Source organism: Podarcis erhardii (assembly GCF_964252035.2).
Source record: "Podarcis erhardii genome assembly, chromosome: 4".
Taxonomy (NCBI): Eukaryota; Metazoa; Chordata; class Lepidosauria; order Squamata; family Lacertidae; genus Podarcis; species Podarcis erhardii.
Window position 1 is genome coordinate 6,022,385 of NC_138508.1, and position 14,890 is coordinate 6,037,274.

The 14,890-nt window shown below is 48.9% G+C and overlaps 1 protein-coding gene and 1 pseudogene across 9 annotated transcripts in view; one reads left to right on the forward strand and one right to left on the reverse strand.

Moving 5' to 3' along the window:
* Positions 1-2,225: 2,225 nt before the first annotated feature.
* LOC309340614 (small ribosomal subunit protein eS25 pseudogene) lies at positions 2,226-3,170 on the forward strand (annotated as a pseudogene). Its single transcript has 2 exons — positions 2,226-2,264; positions 2,720-3,170. The product of its transcript is annotated as a small ribosomal subunit protein eS25 pseudogene (transcript).
* Positions 3,171-12,037: 8,867 nt separating this feature from the next.
* ARAP1 (ArfGAP with RhoGAP domain, ankyrin repeat and PH domain 1) overlaps positions 12,038-14,890 on the reverse strand; it is a 145,049-nt gene continuing 142,196 nt past the window's right edge. For all 8 annotated transcript variants that reach the window (XM_081860058.1, XM_081860060.1, XM_081860061.1 and 5 more), the window contains one exon: positions 12,038-13,195. The gene's annotated coding sequence lies outside the window, so the exon portion shown is untranslated. The remainder of the gene's footprint in view (positions 13,196-14,890) is intronic.

The following is a 14,890-nucleotide window of genomic DNA, read 5'->3' on the forward strand; positions in this document are numbered from 1 at the left end:
GTTTTCCTCTGCCAGGCCTCATCTTCCCCACATGTTCCCTGCGTGTGGAAATCTCTCCTTGTGAAGAAGAGCGCTCTGGTGAAAGGCAGTCCTTATCTCCTCCTGTGGTTCACATCCACCTGAGCGCCCATCTGAGGGCGCCCACCTCTCTGTGCAATGACATCTCTTTCTCTCCGCAGCTCCCTCAGTGTCCATATCTTGGCTTCTTTTATTCTCCGGCAAAGCAGCTCTCTGAATGACAAGTCGCCCGGTTAAGATCTCCCGCTTTCACAGGCGACAAAAGATCCCGGTGCTCTGGAGAGAGCGCAGAAGCGAGACATGCGCGCGCTCCGACATTCTTCTGGAGCCCCGTGAGTCACCCTCCTTGGCCACTCCACCTGGTCCCCGCTTCCTGCCTCCGTCAAAGGCAGGTGCCTGCGTTTCGAGAGCCAAGAGGCCTCGCTTTCCGCTGAGTCTTCCTCTCCCACTTGCGCCTCCTTCTCCTGGGCTTCGAGGGGCCTCTAAATGCTCTCGACAGCTCTCCAAAGACAGCTTGGCTTCAGTGGAGCTCGGCTGGCGCGTTGCAAGAGCAGCTTTGGAGAAGGAAGGTCTCAGGAATGAGTCATTGCAACTGCAGGAGGGAGGCAGCTTTTCCTTTATAAATATAAATTTTTATTTGTTTTACCATATCACTTTCAACAATAATTAAACATAATTTAACATCTTATACAATTTTTTTTGACTTCCATCAATCACATTTTCCAGTCTAATCACTTAGTATACATTTCTTGCTTTCACTATTACATTTAAATCTCATAACTAATACAGTGGTACTTCGGGTTACATACGCTTCAGGTTACAGATGCTTCAGGTTACAGACTCCGCTAACCCAGAAATAGTGCTTCAGGTTAAGAACTTTGCTTCAGGATGAGAACAGAAATCGTGCTCCGGCGGCGCAGCAGCAGCAGGAGGCTCCTTTAGCTAAAGTGGTGCTTCAGGTTAAGAACAGTTTCAGGTTAAGTACGGACCTCCGGAACGAATTAAATACTTAACCTGAGGTACCACTGTATGTCTCTTCTTTTCCTATTTTGCAATGTCTCATATATTTCTCCTCACAAAATTTCTTGTAGTCCTACTAGCGTAATTTGTTGATTACAGTCGCTCTTCAAATAGTTCGTATATTTCTTCCAATCTTCTGTGAATCTCTGGTCCCGCAGGTTTCGAATCCTTCTTGTCATTTTATCTAATTCTGCGTAGTCCAACCACTGAGCTTTTTCATAGAAACGCAGAATTGTAGGAAGGGACCCTGGGGGTCATCTATTCCAACCCCCTGCAATGCAGGAATCTTGGCTGATGGGCCATCCAACCTCTGCTTAAAAACATCCAAGGATGGAGAGTCTACAATCAACCAAGCAAAACCATTATTCCATTTTTGAACAGCTGTCACTATCAGAAAGTTCTTCCTGTTGTTTAGTCGGAATCTCCTTTCTTGTGACTTGGAGCTATGGGTTCGAGTCCTACCCTCTGGAGCAGAAGGAAACATGCTTGCTCCATCCTCCACGTGATGGAGGAAGGCACTGGACATAGGACTTCCATAGGAAGGCACTGGACATAGTAAAAGATCCATCACATCCTGGTCACTGTCTCTTCGAGCTCCTGCCGTCGGGACGGAGATACAGGACGATGAAGACAAGAACGAGCCGTCTCAAGAACAGCTTCTTCTCCAGAGCGATAACGGCCCTGAAGGGGAAACCTGGACTTTGAAAGTCATCTAATCTTCCTTGCTGTATTATATTGTATTGTTTTAATTAGTGTTTTTATGATTGTTCTGATTTTGTGTGGAGTGCCCTACCTGGGTGGATGGAGCAGCCAAGTAAATTTCGTTGTCCCTGAGAGGGGGCAATAACAATAAAGATATTATTATTATTATTATTATTATTATTATTATTATTATTATTGAGATATTGGAATATTGCTATCAATCTCTTCTTGGTCTCCTTTTTCCCAGGCTAACCGTATTCAACTCAACCATTCCTTATAAGGCTTGGTTTCCAGACTCTTGATCATCTCCTCTGCCCATGTTCCCACTTGTCAACATCCTTCTCAGATTGCGATGCCCAGAGCTGGTCTCAGGTGTGGTCTGAACAAGGCAGAAGAGAGTGCTACTTGAAGCCATGGGTTCGGCTCCTACCTTCCAGAGCAGGAGAAAACAAGCTGGTTCCCTCTCCCATGGGACAGCCCTTGAGATGCTGGAAGATGGCTATGATATCTCCCCTGGAAAGGTGGTGGGCTCTCCTTTGTAGGCCCTCTATCAGGGATGCTTTAGCTGTGAGTCCTGGATTTCAGAGGGTTGGTCTAGATGGCCATTGGGTTTCCTTCCAGCTCCACAATTATGTGATTCTGTGAAATCTCTCTTCCCTGTCATACAGGTCATCCCATCCTAAGTTTCAAGTTGGGACCTGGCACTTATGTCCAAGATGATGATGATGAAGAAGAAGAGTTTGGATTTGATATCCCGCCTTTCACTCCCTTTAAGGAGTCTCAAAGCGGCTCACAATCTCCTTTCCCTTCCTCCCCCACAACAAACACTCTGTGGGGTGAGTGGGGCTGAGAGACTTCAAAGAAGTGTGACTGGCCCAAGGTCACCCAGCAGCTGCATGTGGAGGAGCAGGGAATCGAACCCAGTTCACCAGATTACGAGTCCACCACTCTTAACCACTACACCACACTGGCTCTCCAGAAGAAGGACGCGGACAAGTCAGCCAAGAAGGACAAGGACTCCGTCAACAAGCCCGGTGGAAAAGCCAAGAAGAAGAAGCGGTCCAAAGGGAAAGTAAGAGACAAGTTGAACAACCTTGTTCTGTTTGATAAAGCTACTTACGACAAGATGTGCAAGGAGGTGCCAAACAACAAACTCATCATACCCGCTGTGGTCTCTGAAAGGCTGAAGATTTGAGGTTCCTTGGCTCCAGGAGCTTCTCAGCAAAGGCCTAATCAAACTAGTGTCCAAGCACAGAGCCCAGGTCATCTACACCCGAAACACCAAGGCGGGTGATGCGCCAGCTGCTGGGGAGGACGCAGAAAAGGTTCTTGGGAGGTTTTTAGACTCTGTATATCACAAAAATAAAATAACTTCAACTGCTGGGGAGGAAAAAATACAGGTCATCCCATCCTAAGTTTCAAGTTGGGACTGGCACTTATGTCCAAGATGAACTGGGAGTTTTGCCAGTTTCCTGCCCTTTGGGTGGGGGGTAGTAGTAGTAGTAATTTATTATTTATACCCCGCCCACCTGGCTGGGTTTCGCCAGGCACTCTGGGTGGCTCCCAACAGAATATTAAACACAATAAAACGTCAAACATTAAAAACTTCCCTAAACAGGGCTGTCTTCAGATGTCTTCTAAAAGTCAGACAGTTGTTTATTTCCTTGACATCTGGTGGGAGGGAGTTCCACAGGGCGGGCGCCGCTACCGAGAAGACCCTCTGCCTGGTTACTTCAAGCTCCCTTTGGAAAGGGCCAGCTCACAAACATCTCTGTGCGGGAGCAAGCAAGGAGCGCGGCTCTCTATGCAAACATATGCATCACCGAAATAACAGCGGGCTTCATTTCCCCAGGAACCCAGAATAATTTCCCTCTTTGTCCTTATTTCAATTTTCTTCCCTTGGTTGTGCTCTTCAACTTAATCCTCGCCGGGTTTCTCTTCCCCCTTTCTTTTTGCATTTGTCAGAAAGCAGGGGAGCGTCTAATTGATTGCCTCCTTCCTTTTTGCAAAGCAATATTCCCCGTGCAATTTGTGATAGGAAGCAGGTCCATGAATAAGAAGATTAGGGCCTGAAATAAATAATGCCCTTGCGCACCAGATGTAGCACCACCATTAAAAAGAATAACATTGGTTAGTTCATATACACACAGACACACACACACACACATACCATTTACAGGGACGCGTGTGGTGCTGTGGATTAAATCACAGAGTCTAGGACTTGCCGATCAGAATGTCGGCAATTCGAATCCCCGTGATGGACGGGGTGAGCTCCTGTTGCTCGGTCCCTGCTCCTGCCAACCTAGCAGTTTGAAAGGACACCAAAAAGTGCAAGTAGATGAATAGGTACCACTCCGGTGGGAAGGTAAACGGCATTTCCATGCGCTGCTCTGGTTCGCCAGAAGCGGCTTAGTCATGCTGGCCACATGACCTGGAAGCTGTATGCCGGCTCCCTTGGCCAACAAAGCGAGATGAGCGCCGCAACCCCAGAGTCGTCCACAACTGGACCTAATGGTCAGGGGTCCCTTTACCTTTACCTTACCGTTTACAGCTTATAGCAGAGTTAATAGCTCAGAATCTGGCTCTACCCAGTCCTACCATTCTGTCTCATTCACAAATCACTAGCACTTCTTAAAACAACCTGGGAACAGTTTACCTGTGAGATCTCCTTATTCCATACAGTGGTACCTCAGGTTACATACGCTTCAGGTTACAGACGCTTCAGGTTACAGACTACGCTAACCCAGAAATAGTGCTTCAGGTTAAGAACTTTGCTTCAGGATAAGAATTGTGCTCTGGCGGTGCGGCAGCAGCAGGAGGCCCCATTAGCTAAAGTGGTGCTTCAGGTTAAGAACAGTTTCAGGTTAAAGAAGGATCGAACATTTTTCATGTATGCAACAACGGCAGCAAGGATTCTCATCGCAAAAAATTGGAAAACTCAAGATTTACCCACACTGGAAGAGTGGCAGATGCAGCTGATGGACTATATGCAACTGGCCGAGATGACTGGCAGAATCCGAGACCTGGGAGAAGAAAAGATGGAGGAAGACTGGGAGAAATTCAAGATGTATCTACAAAAACATTGTAATTTGTTTGAATGTTAAGAAGGATGCTAGATTATAAAAAACTGGCCACCACTAAACTAGACTTAAATTTGATGATAAGTGAGACTAAAGAAAATATAAAAACTTTATTGGAAAAAGTGTTAAATTATATTGGAATGTGTGGACATGAGATTGTAAACAAGTTGATAATTTGTTTGGAAAAATTCTTTTTTTAATGATGTAAATGGGAGAGGGGGACGTGAGGGAGTCCAAAGAAGTGAAGAATTTGTTGTTATAAAAGTAAGATTGTTTGATGTGTGCATTTATATTTTAAAAAAAACCTTAATAAATATTTTTTAAAAAAAAAAAAAAAGAACAGTTTCAGGTTAAGAACGGACCTCCAGAACGAATTAAGTACTTAACCTGAGGTACCACTGTATACACAAACTCGACCACTTTGATCCACAGAACTGGCACTCTCACAGATGCACATAAGACCCCTTCCACCTTTGTAATAACTCAGAACTTTGGAACTCCCTGCCACTTGACATCAGGCAGGTGGCTTCGCCGTTCTTTCTCCCCACTCACACACCTGCTAAAAACAGTTTTTTTGTGTAGACAAGCCTACCCAGATGTTCAGGAGGTTGATGCGAGTTTTAATCTGCTTTTAGTTCTGCTGTCATTTTAGTTTTCCGAAAGTCTTTTAAGTTATCGCTGGTAATCTTTCTTATGGGCAATTTTACTGTATTATCTTTCTTGCAAACCACTTTGGGGCTTGGTTTGGTTTTGCAAACAAGCAGCGCATAAATGTTAGGAAACAATAAATAAAATGTCCTCGTGATGTGACATTGCGCAGCGTGGGCTGTGAGCCGGCACCTCGCAAAGGAAGATTCTGGTGACTCACGCAAGTGAGCCAAATCCCATGCTCAGAAAGGAAGTCCAAGCAGGAAAATGAATCTCCGCGCAGGATCCTTAGTTGTGGCGCATTGAAGATTTCTTCCCTGACGTCACGTTGATCCTGCAAGCGAAGCCCTGCGGGGTGCAAAACCATTGTGTGTCTCTATTCCAGCAGTGCCCCCAGTTTGCATCGGAAGGAACATTTGCAGCAATAACCCAATAAAAATTGCAGGAAAAGACGCTCCATGATTCATGCAAGGATTTCTCCCCTGCCATATCAGGGCAATTTGCGATGTTAAAACGCAAATCAGTGTTCTAAAAGAAAAGAGACACATAATTTAAAAAGAGATCATCTGGACATCTGAAAGTCAAAAGCGAGGGTGCCTGTCGCATCTCTGCTGGAAAAGTATTCCACAGTCTGGGAACAGCAACATTGAACACCTGATCTCTGGATGAGTCCTGCTTGGCTTTTGCAAACATGGGGACAATTAACAGTGCTCTTCTGCATGGTCTCAGTGACTGAGGTCGGATATAAGGTCTCAGGAAGTTCTTAAATTACTCCAAAACCATCCCTTTCTGTTACCCACTGAGGGTATTATTACTTTTAGTTTCAGGGACACGGGTGGCGCTGTGGTCTAAACCACTGACCAGTCCTGTGTTGCAATTAGTATATGTTTCGTTTCATTAAAAAATATTTTACAGTTCAGTATAGTTTTGGGTTAAACCACTAAGCCTCTTGGGCTTGCTGATCGGAAGGTCAGCAGTTTGAATCCCCGCGACAGGGTGAGATCCTGTTGCTCTGTCCCAGCTCCTGCCAACCTAGCAGTTTGAAAGCACACCAGTGCAAGTAGATAAATAGGTACCACTGCAGCAGGAAGGTAAACGGCGTTTCCGTGCACTCTGGTTTCCGTCACGGTATCCCGTTGCACCAGAAGTGCTTTAGTCCTGCTGGCCACATGACCCAGAAAGCTGTCTGTGGACAAACTCCGACTCCCTTGGCCTGGAAGCACTGCAACCCCATAGTCGCCTTTGACTGGACTTAACCATCAGTCGATCGTTTGGGAGCTTCGAAAATGTGCGGGATGCACGTTTGCAACCCACAGCTGAGCATCTGTGCACGCGTGGGTTCCGATTCGGCACTTCTGCACACGCACAAAGCTCGATTTAGTGCTTCTGCGCATGCGTGACCGCCAAAACCCGGAAGTAACCCATTCCGGTACTTCTGGGTTTCCGCGGTCCATAACCCGAAAAAACACATCCTGAAGCATCTGTACCCTGAGGTATGACAGTATAAAGGGCCCCATTACCTTCAGGAGCTTAGGGCCTCATCAAACCTCAATCCGGCCCTGGATCCATTGCTGGCCCTCCTTGCCCTGGCCCTTTCCCCCTCGCAGGCTCAGTTTGCAGTCACATTGAGCGCCATCCCTTCTCCGCGTGGCCTCCCCCATGCTCTGCTTCGAGGAGGAAAACGCACCAAGTCAGAACAAGTCGCAGGGAAACTAATTTGTCGCCCACTCGACGGACAGCCTGCCTGGCACTCGTTCCCTGGCCTTCGAAAGTGGGTCTCGCTTACGCAGAGACGCCTCGAGAGCCTTCGAAGCAGAGCGCGGATTCCTCTCGCTCTTTTGTACCAGCACGCGTCTCCATCTCAAGGTTGCCAAGGCTTCCCACATTGATTATCTCGAACAATGATCAGCACTCTGAGCCCAAGACGGAGCCGGCTCGCTTCTGCCTCTTGTCCATTCATTGCCTGCAACCTCTCTGCAGCTGGCTCCTTCCATCTCGCAGGCGCAAACGCTCCCCCTGCGAGGATGGCCATTGTTTTTTTTGGTGTGTTTTTTTTGGTGTGTTTTTTTGAGCTGGAATTAGTCATGTTTTAATAAAGTCCAAAGCTACAGTACTGTTGTACAGTGGCGTAGCATGGGGGGTGCAGGGGGGCCGGCCGCACCGGGCGCAACATCTGGGGGTTAGGGTTAGGGGGCGCAAATCTACGGGTTAGGGGGCGCAAATTACTTGCCTTGTGCTGACAACCCACGCTACGCCACTGCTGTTGTATTAACCAACATGTGCCAGTACATTTCCCTTAGAATGTACTTTCACCCCAAAACCATGTTCAATTATAGCAGCATTTCATCTTAGTTTTGTCTAACACTGTCTAAGAACAAAGATGCGTGTTTCCCATTCAAATACCTTTTCCCCCCTCTTGGAACTGTTGGCTTTCATGTATTCTCTCTTTTTAAAAAAATTTTAAATTCAAAGTTACAACAAAACCCATTCCCCCACCCCACCCCACCCCCCGACTTCCCTCAGTTCCAGTCTTTGGTTTCTCCAATAATGCTATTTTCTGCATGTTACAGAGTTGTATAGATCCTCCAACTGTTTAGCTAATTATTATCAGTAAAAAATTGTGGATGTTTATTCAAAACATGCCAAGGAGGGCCATTGTGATGCGAGCGCTGTCCTTCTTCTTCTTCCTCCGCTGCCTCCCGTTCTCGCTCTGCAGAGCGCGCCTCTCTCCCTGCCCACTTGAACCCAGTAAATGTCAGCATGGCTCCGGGCTTTCTTTTCCGAAATGAAAAGGCAGCGAGAGATCCGGGCAGGTCATAGAATGATGGAGTTGGAAGGGGCCCCCAAGAGTATGGTTACCAGATTTTTTTCAATAAATCTGGGGTGTTTTTTTGGAAGCTGAGTAGCAACAGGGAGTCAATAGTGGGGATGGTGAGGCAAAAGACCCTGGGCCCAAGCACACATGCATATTGTATAAAGGTGCAAAGCCCTTCTTTTGCACCCTGTGAAACATAAATGCGCAGTTTTTTAAAAAACTGGGCAACGGCTTGGCGCCCACTCATGACTCCCAAGCCTTCCCCCTTCTCCCTTTGTTTTGACAGATTGGGGGAGGCTTGGGAGTCGCGGCCGGCCGGCCATTGCCCAGTTTTTTTAAAAAAAACTCTGCGCATTTATGTTTCACAGGGTGCAAAAGAAGGTTTTGCACCTTGCCTTGCAGAGAAACCTTGCACCCCTCCTGGACAAGACCCGGCCGCCCGCAACTCCCGAGCCTCCCCCGATCAGTCAAAACAAAGGGGGGAAGGGGTCAGGAGATCTGTACCGCCAGATGTCCCCGGTTCATCTTTGGCAGTGGTGGCGGCAGCAAGCAACTCCTGAAGCCTGCCAGAGCCAACTGCGCTACCAGGCTGGCTCCGGGCTGCTGAGGCTGCCTGCCGCTGCCACGTTTCCCAGGGACAGATTTGCAAATCTGGGGGCATTCCGGGGATGGGATTTGTCCAGGGACAGATTTGCAAACCCAGGGACTGTCCCCGGGAACTGGGGATGTCTGGTAACCCTACCCAAGAGTCATCTAGTCTGACCCTCCCTGCAACGCAGAAATCACAGCCAAAGCACATCAAGGGACGTGATCCTCAGATTCAGCACTGCCACCCTCCTGGGCTGGATTCGGTCCTTGAAAGGCCCCAAGCACCGAAAAGATGAGATATGTGTAATTCAAAATAAATGCAATATGAAACCAGTATCTCAGGCCAGCCTACCTCGCTGGGCTGTCGCAGGGATCAAATGGCAAGAGGGAGAAGCATGTGTGGCACCTTGAACTCCTGCGGGGCCAGGAAGGGGGGCAAGTAGAAATGCAATAATAAAAATTAAAAGCTGGATTTGAGCACAATAGCACCCTCGATAGCTCAGCTGGTAAGAGCAGGAGACTCTTAATCTCAAGGTTGTGGATTCGAGTCCCACGTTGGGCAAAAGATTCCTGCACTGCAGGGGGTTGGACTAGACGACCCTCGGGGTCCCTTCCAACTCTACAATTCTATGATTCTATGATTCACTCCTCTTGCAGCTTCCAGAAGCTGCTAATGAGAGGCACCGCTGCTCCCCAAAGCCAGATTAAGGCCCCGCAGAATTCAAAATAAAAACAACACTGAACTGTAAAGTATATTTTTCATGAAATGAAAACGAAACATAGACTAATTGCAACACAGGACAGGGTCTGATTTCATTGCATTATTTTGATTTGCACTGGACAATGCCCCCCTCCCTTCCCGTTTAGGTGGGGATAAGCAATAGTTCTGGTTTTCCCCATGAGTATTCTGATGCTTAAAAAACAAACAAACAGGCAAATCTCTCCTGCAAAGAGCCACTGCCAGCAGTTATTTGACTGGAGGGAGGGAAATGCCCTTTGCACATGTTCAGAGGCACTCTTCAGATTCTGGTTCTTGCATCCTGGGCTGAGCCCTAGGAGCCAGAACAAATAGAAAAGGCCGAGTCCCTGTTCTGTGTTATTTCGCGACAGGCAGTGCAGTGCAATGGTTAGAGACCTGGGTACAGATCTCCACTTGGCCATGAAGCTCACTGGCTGTGACCCTTGAGAGCCAGTGTGGTGTAGTGGTTAAGAGCGGTAGTCACATAATCTGGGGAACCGGGTTCGCGTCTCCGCTCCTCCACCTGCAGCTGCTGGGTGACCTTGGGCCAGTCACACTTCTCTGAAGTCTCTCAGCCCCACTCACCTCACAGAGTGTTTGTTGTGGGGGAGGAAGGGAAAGGAGAATGTTAGCCGCTTTGAGACTCCTGAAGGGGAGTGAAAGGCGGGATATCAAACCCAAACTCTTCTTCTCAGCCTATCCTACCTCACAAGGTTGTTGGGAGCTCCTTGGAAGAAAAGCTAGCATAGAAATGCAATAAATAATAATGTTCTTTCCAAAGAGAAACTTCCCTTACCTGCTTTGCAATGCTGCGCTCCGTCTTTTCGTTTGCTTAAAAGGGACATGGGATCCCTGCACCATCATCTCCTCCTCTCCCCCCCCCCCACAAATGGATGCATAATAGCCCAGGGAGGGAGACTAATGGAGCCTTGGGAACTGACACAGTGGAAGAGACTCTTCTCCATTAGCTGCAGGAGCAGCCGCTGCTCTGGCGTTAATGGATGCATTGGAATCCTAACAATAATAAAAATAAAGGATACTTGCAATGTTCAGTGCAAGAGGAAAAAGCCGAGATGAAAAGACGTTGGGAGAGGATCTCAGCTCCTGGGCGGCCCAGAAACTGCCTCTGAAGGAGCAAACATGACCCCACGGTGTGTGGGAACGCAGAAAGGGGCACATACAGGTCGCTCTGAACAAACCACTGCTCAGCCACAAGTCGCTGGTTAAACCATGAATTTGCTCCCGCAAAGCAACAAAGGCAGGGAATCACAGAACTGCAATGCTGGTAGGAGGTTCAGAGTCGTGAAAGCAACATCTTGCAGAGAAAGGAGGGATATAAATGCATTCAACAGATTGAGGTTGAATCCTGACAAGACAGAAGTACTGATTTTGGCGGACAGGAGGCAGGCGGATGTAGAGGACTCTCTGGTCCTGAATGGGGTAACTCTGGCCCTAAAGGAACAGGTGCGCAGCCTGGGAGTCATTTTGGACTCACTGCTGTCCATGGAGGCACAGGTCAAATCTGTGTCCAGGACAGCTGTTTACCAGCTCCATCTGGTATGCAGGCTGAGACCCTCCCTGCCCACAGACTGTCTTGCCAGAGTGGTGCATGCTCTGGTTATGTCCCGCTTCGACTACTGCAATGTGCTCTATGTGGAGCTACCTTTAAAGGTTACCCAGAAACTGAAATTAATCCAGAATGCGGGAGCTAGACTGGTGACTGGGAGCAGCTACCGAGACCACATAACACCAGTCTTGAAAGACCTACACTGGCTCCCAGTATGTTTCCGAGCACAATTCAAAGTGTTGGTATTGACCTTGAAAGCCCTGAATGGCCTTGGTCCAGTATACCTGAAGGAGCGTCTCCACCCCCATCGTTCTGCCCGGACACTGAGGTCCAGCTCTGAGGACCTTCTGGTGGTTCCCTCACTGCGAGAAGCCAAGTTACAGGGAACCAGGCAGAGGGCCTTCTCGGTAGTGGCACCCGCCCTGTGGAACGCCCACCCACCAGACGTCTAAGAGAAGAACAACTACCAGACTTTTAGAAGACATCTGAAGGCAGCCCTGTTTAGGGAAGCTTTTAATGTTTAATAGACTATTGTATTTTACTATTCTGTTGGAAGCCGCCCAGAGTGGCTGGGGAAGCCCAGCCAGATGGCCGGGGTATAAATATATTATTATTATTATTATTATTATTATTATTATTATTATTATTATTATTATTAAAGTAATTTGTCTCCCTCCTCCCCTTCACAATCCTCAGTCAGTATCTTGGCGACGGCCCTTTAGCAAAACTGTGATCCCTGCATAGCAGCGGGTGCGAATAAATGATCCTCTGGTCCCTTCCAGCCCGACAATTCTATAAAAACCTCCATCTCAGGTGTTCAGCCACCCCAGATAAAATGTCAGAGACACCACGACACGGGATTCTCCGAGGGTATTTATTAACATTACAAAAAAAAGACAAGAAGAAGAGGTGTTGCTCTTAAGGAAAGATTCCTCCTGCTCCCGTTTCCCACAGCTTCCCAGCATCAGACGAAGAAGGCAGGGGGGTTTTCCTGGGCCTTAAGCCTTGCTGGCCTCCTCCCTGTCCAAACAGAGGTGGGCGAGAAGCACCCAGCCCTGACACCTCTCTGTACCCAGCGCTGCTGCTCGGTGGCTCTGGCGATGCTCCTTTGTCCCTCCTCCGTCCACCCGGGTACCAAAAACGAGCACCCGGTCTTGCGGAGAGAGACAGGCAGAAGTTCTCAGCACCCGCAAGCCACCAGGTCAAGGCGAAGGGGTTGGCAAAAAGCCACGCAGAGAGAGGGCGGAAGGAGGCGACCCAGAGCATCTCTCTCCTGCCAACTCTCTGGAGTGAGAGCAGGAAGCAGAGATGCTTCTGAATACCAGTCCCCGCAAAGCAAGTGCGCTCTGTGTTCGAATACTGCTTGCGGTTCCCCCCCCCCCCCGCAAAAGGCATCTGCCTGGTCCCTGCAAGAACAGGATGTGGGACTAGACAAGTCACTGGCCCGATCCGGCAGGATTTCCCTGTGTGATACTGCCAGGAAGCCCTCGGGTGGATCCAAAATGGGCACAGTCCTCTCTGCCCCACCGTTTCTCAATGAGAACAAAAAAGTGAGTTGGCAAAGCCCTGGAGCACCTCCAGAGAGGGCTCAAAATCCACGCCGTGGCCAGGGGAGGCGTCTCATGGTTCCTGCACAATCCGAAAGAAGAAAGATGCCGCGGGCAAGGGGAACCTGTGGCTAAAGCCACCAGGACAGGACAGGGGGCAGGAGCGATGCCGGTTCGGTAGTAAATTTGGCACATGTTGATCAGAGATGCAACATCCTCCTGGGGTTTGTCTTGGGTTCCCGGGGCTCCTTCTCCAGTCGGCTTATCAATGTCCCAGCCTCCAGGGCTGTCCTTGAAGAAAGCTCCCTCCTTCCCTTTGGGAGTCCTTGGCTCGGCCTTGCAGGGAGATGGGGAGTCCCTAAAGGGCAGGCTTTGTTCCTGAACATCCCCACCTCCCTTCCCCGCTGGACCAGCCAAGGGCTCTTCGTTTCCGGACGGCTCCTTCACCTCCTTGGACTTTGGCCAAGCATCCTGCGGGAGGAAAGAGAGACGCAAAAATTACACCCAGGAACACGTCCTCCCGTCCTGTACTCCTGTCTCTACACATCTGTCCTGTACTAAACTAAAAAGACCTGAAGAACGAGATCATCACCCGACTAGTACTAACCATCCCAGGGCGCCCAGCCACTGCCACAATGGCCTTTCTTCTATCAGATAACAGCAAAGGTTGCTAGATTCATAGCAGGGGCAATCAGAATAAGGGCCACTAACTGACGGCTGATTCAGGACTTTAAATTCTGCTTTTATGTCAAATTTCCTTTTCTGCATATATTGTAATGCTTTACTGTTGCTATGGCCATTGGCTAATGCGAATAAATTTTTCTCTCTCTCTCTCTGGTTATCCACTGGGGGAAAGAGAATCCTAGGCTAGGTCTGATCAGGCAATGTCTTCTTAACAATACCCCGTCCCCTGGTTGCCATTTGTGCATATACCAGATTTTATCTACGCTGGCACAAAACTACCGTATTTTTCGCTCTATAAGATGCACTTTTCCCCTCCTAAAAAGTAAGGGGAAATGTGTGTGCGTCTTATGGAGCGAATTCAGGCGGGAGGCTCTGCTCAGCACTCCCTTTAAAGAGTCGCGTGGAACATGTGTGCTGCTCTTGGGGGCTTTTCCCCAAGGAGGGAGAAGGGCTGCCCTTCTGGTTTAGCCACGCAAAGCCTCCACAGGGCAGCGGGGAGCCTTCATCCTGCTGCCCTGCGGAGTCTTCGCGCGGCTATCCCTGACTTTTGCGGGAGGTGGGGGAAGGGTAAGAGAGTGTGGCTCTGTCCCTTCCCCCACCTCCCAGAGAAGCCCCCAAGAGCCGCGCTCCATTTAAAGAGCGCGCGGCTCCTGCGAGAGGTGGGGAGAAAGCTAGTAGGCTTGCTTTCACTGAAGCCAGGAGGGCAAGATCCTGCTTGTGCACCGATCCTGCTTGCTCTCCTGGCTTCAGGGATAGCCCCGCAAAGCCTCCTGAGCGAAGATGGAGAAGCGCTCCCTCTTTGCTCAGGAGGCTTTGCGTTGCTTTATTATTTCTTGTTTTCCTCCCCTAAAAACTAGGTGCGTCTTATGGCCCGGTGCGTCTAATAGAGTGAAAAATACGGTATGTGCTATGAGAAGCAAAGCACCCAGGAAGGGCGGCCAGGTTTCTGAAGAGCACAGCAAATGGAGGCAGAGGACTGGGGAAGGATGCGCAGGGATGCGGCCGAACCTTTTGCAGTGGGGGTCCTTGGACGCGGGTCCCACCGGTATATTTTAAGAGGATCTGGGCCAGGGTGAGAACAAGAAGGAGCAAGTTCAGGGGAGTGTGGTTGAGATGACCAAGGGCCTGGGAGCCAACCCTGATGAGGAACAGTTGAAGGAATTGGGGATGTTTTGCCTGGAGAAGAGAAGACTGAGAAGTGATGGAACAGCTCCCTTCAAATCTCTGAAAGATCATGGAATCATAAAACTCATCTAGTCCAACCAGCCGCAATGCAGGAATCTCAGCTAAAGCATCTGCTTAAGGACCTCGAAGGAAGGAGAGTTCACCAGCTTCTGCAAGCTTCCGAACAGCTCATACGGTCAAATAGTTCTTCCCGACGTTTCGTCGGAATCTCTTTTCTTGGAAATTGAAGCCGCTGGTTCGGGACCTAGCTTCTGGAGCAGGAGAAAACAAGCTTGCTCTTCCATGGGATGGTCTTTG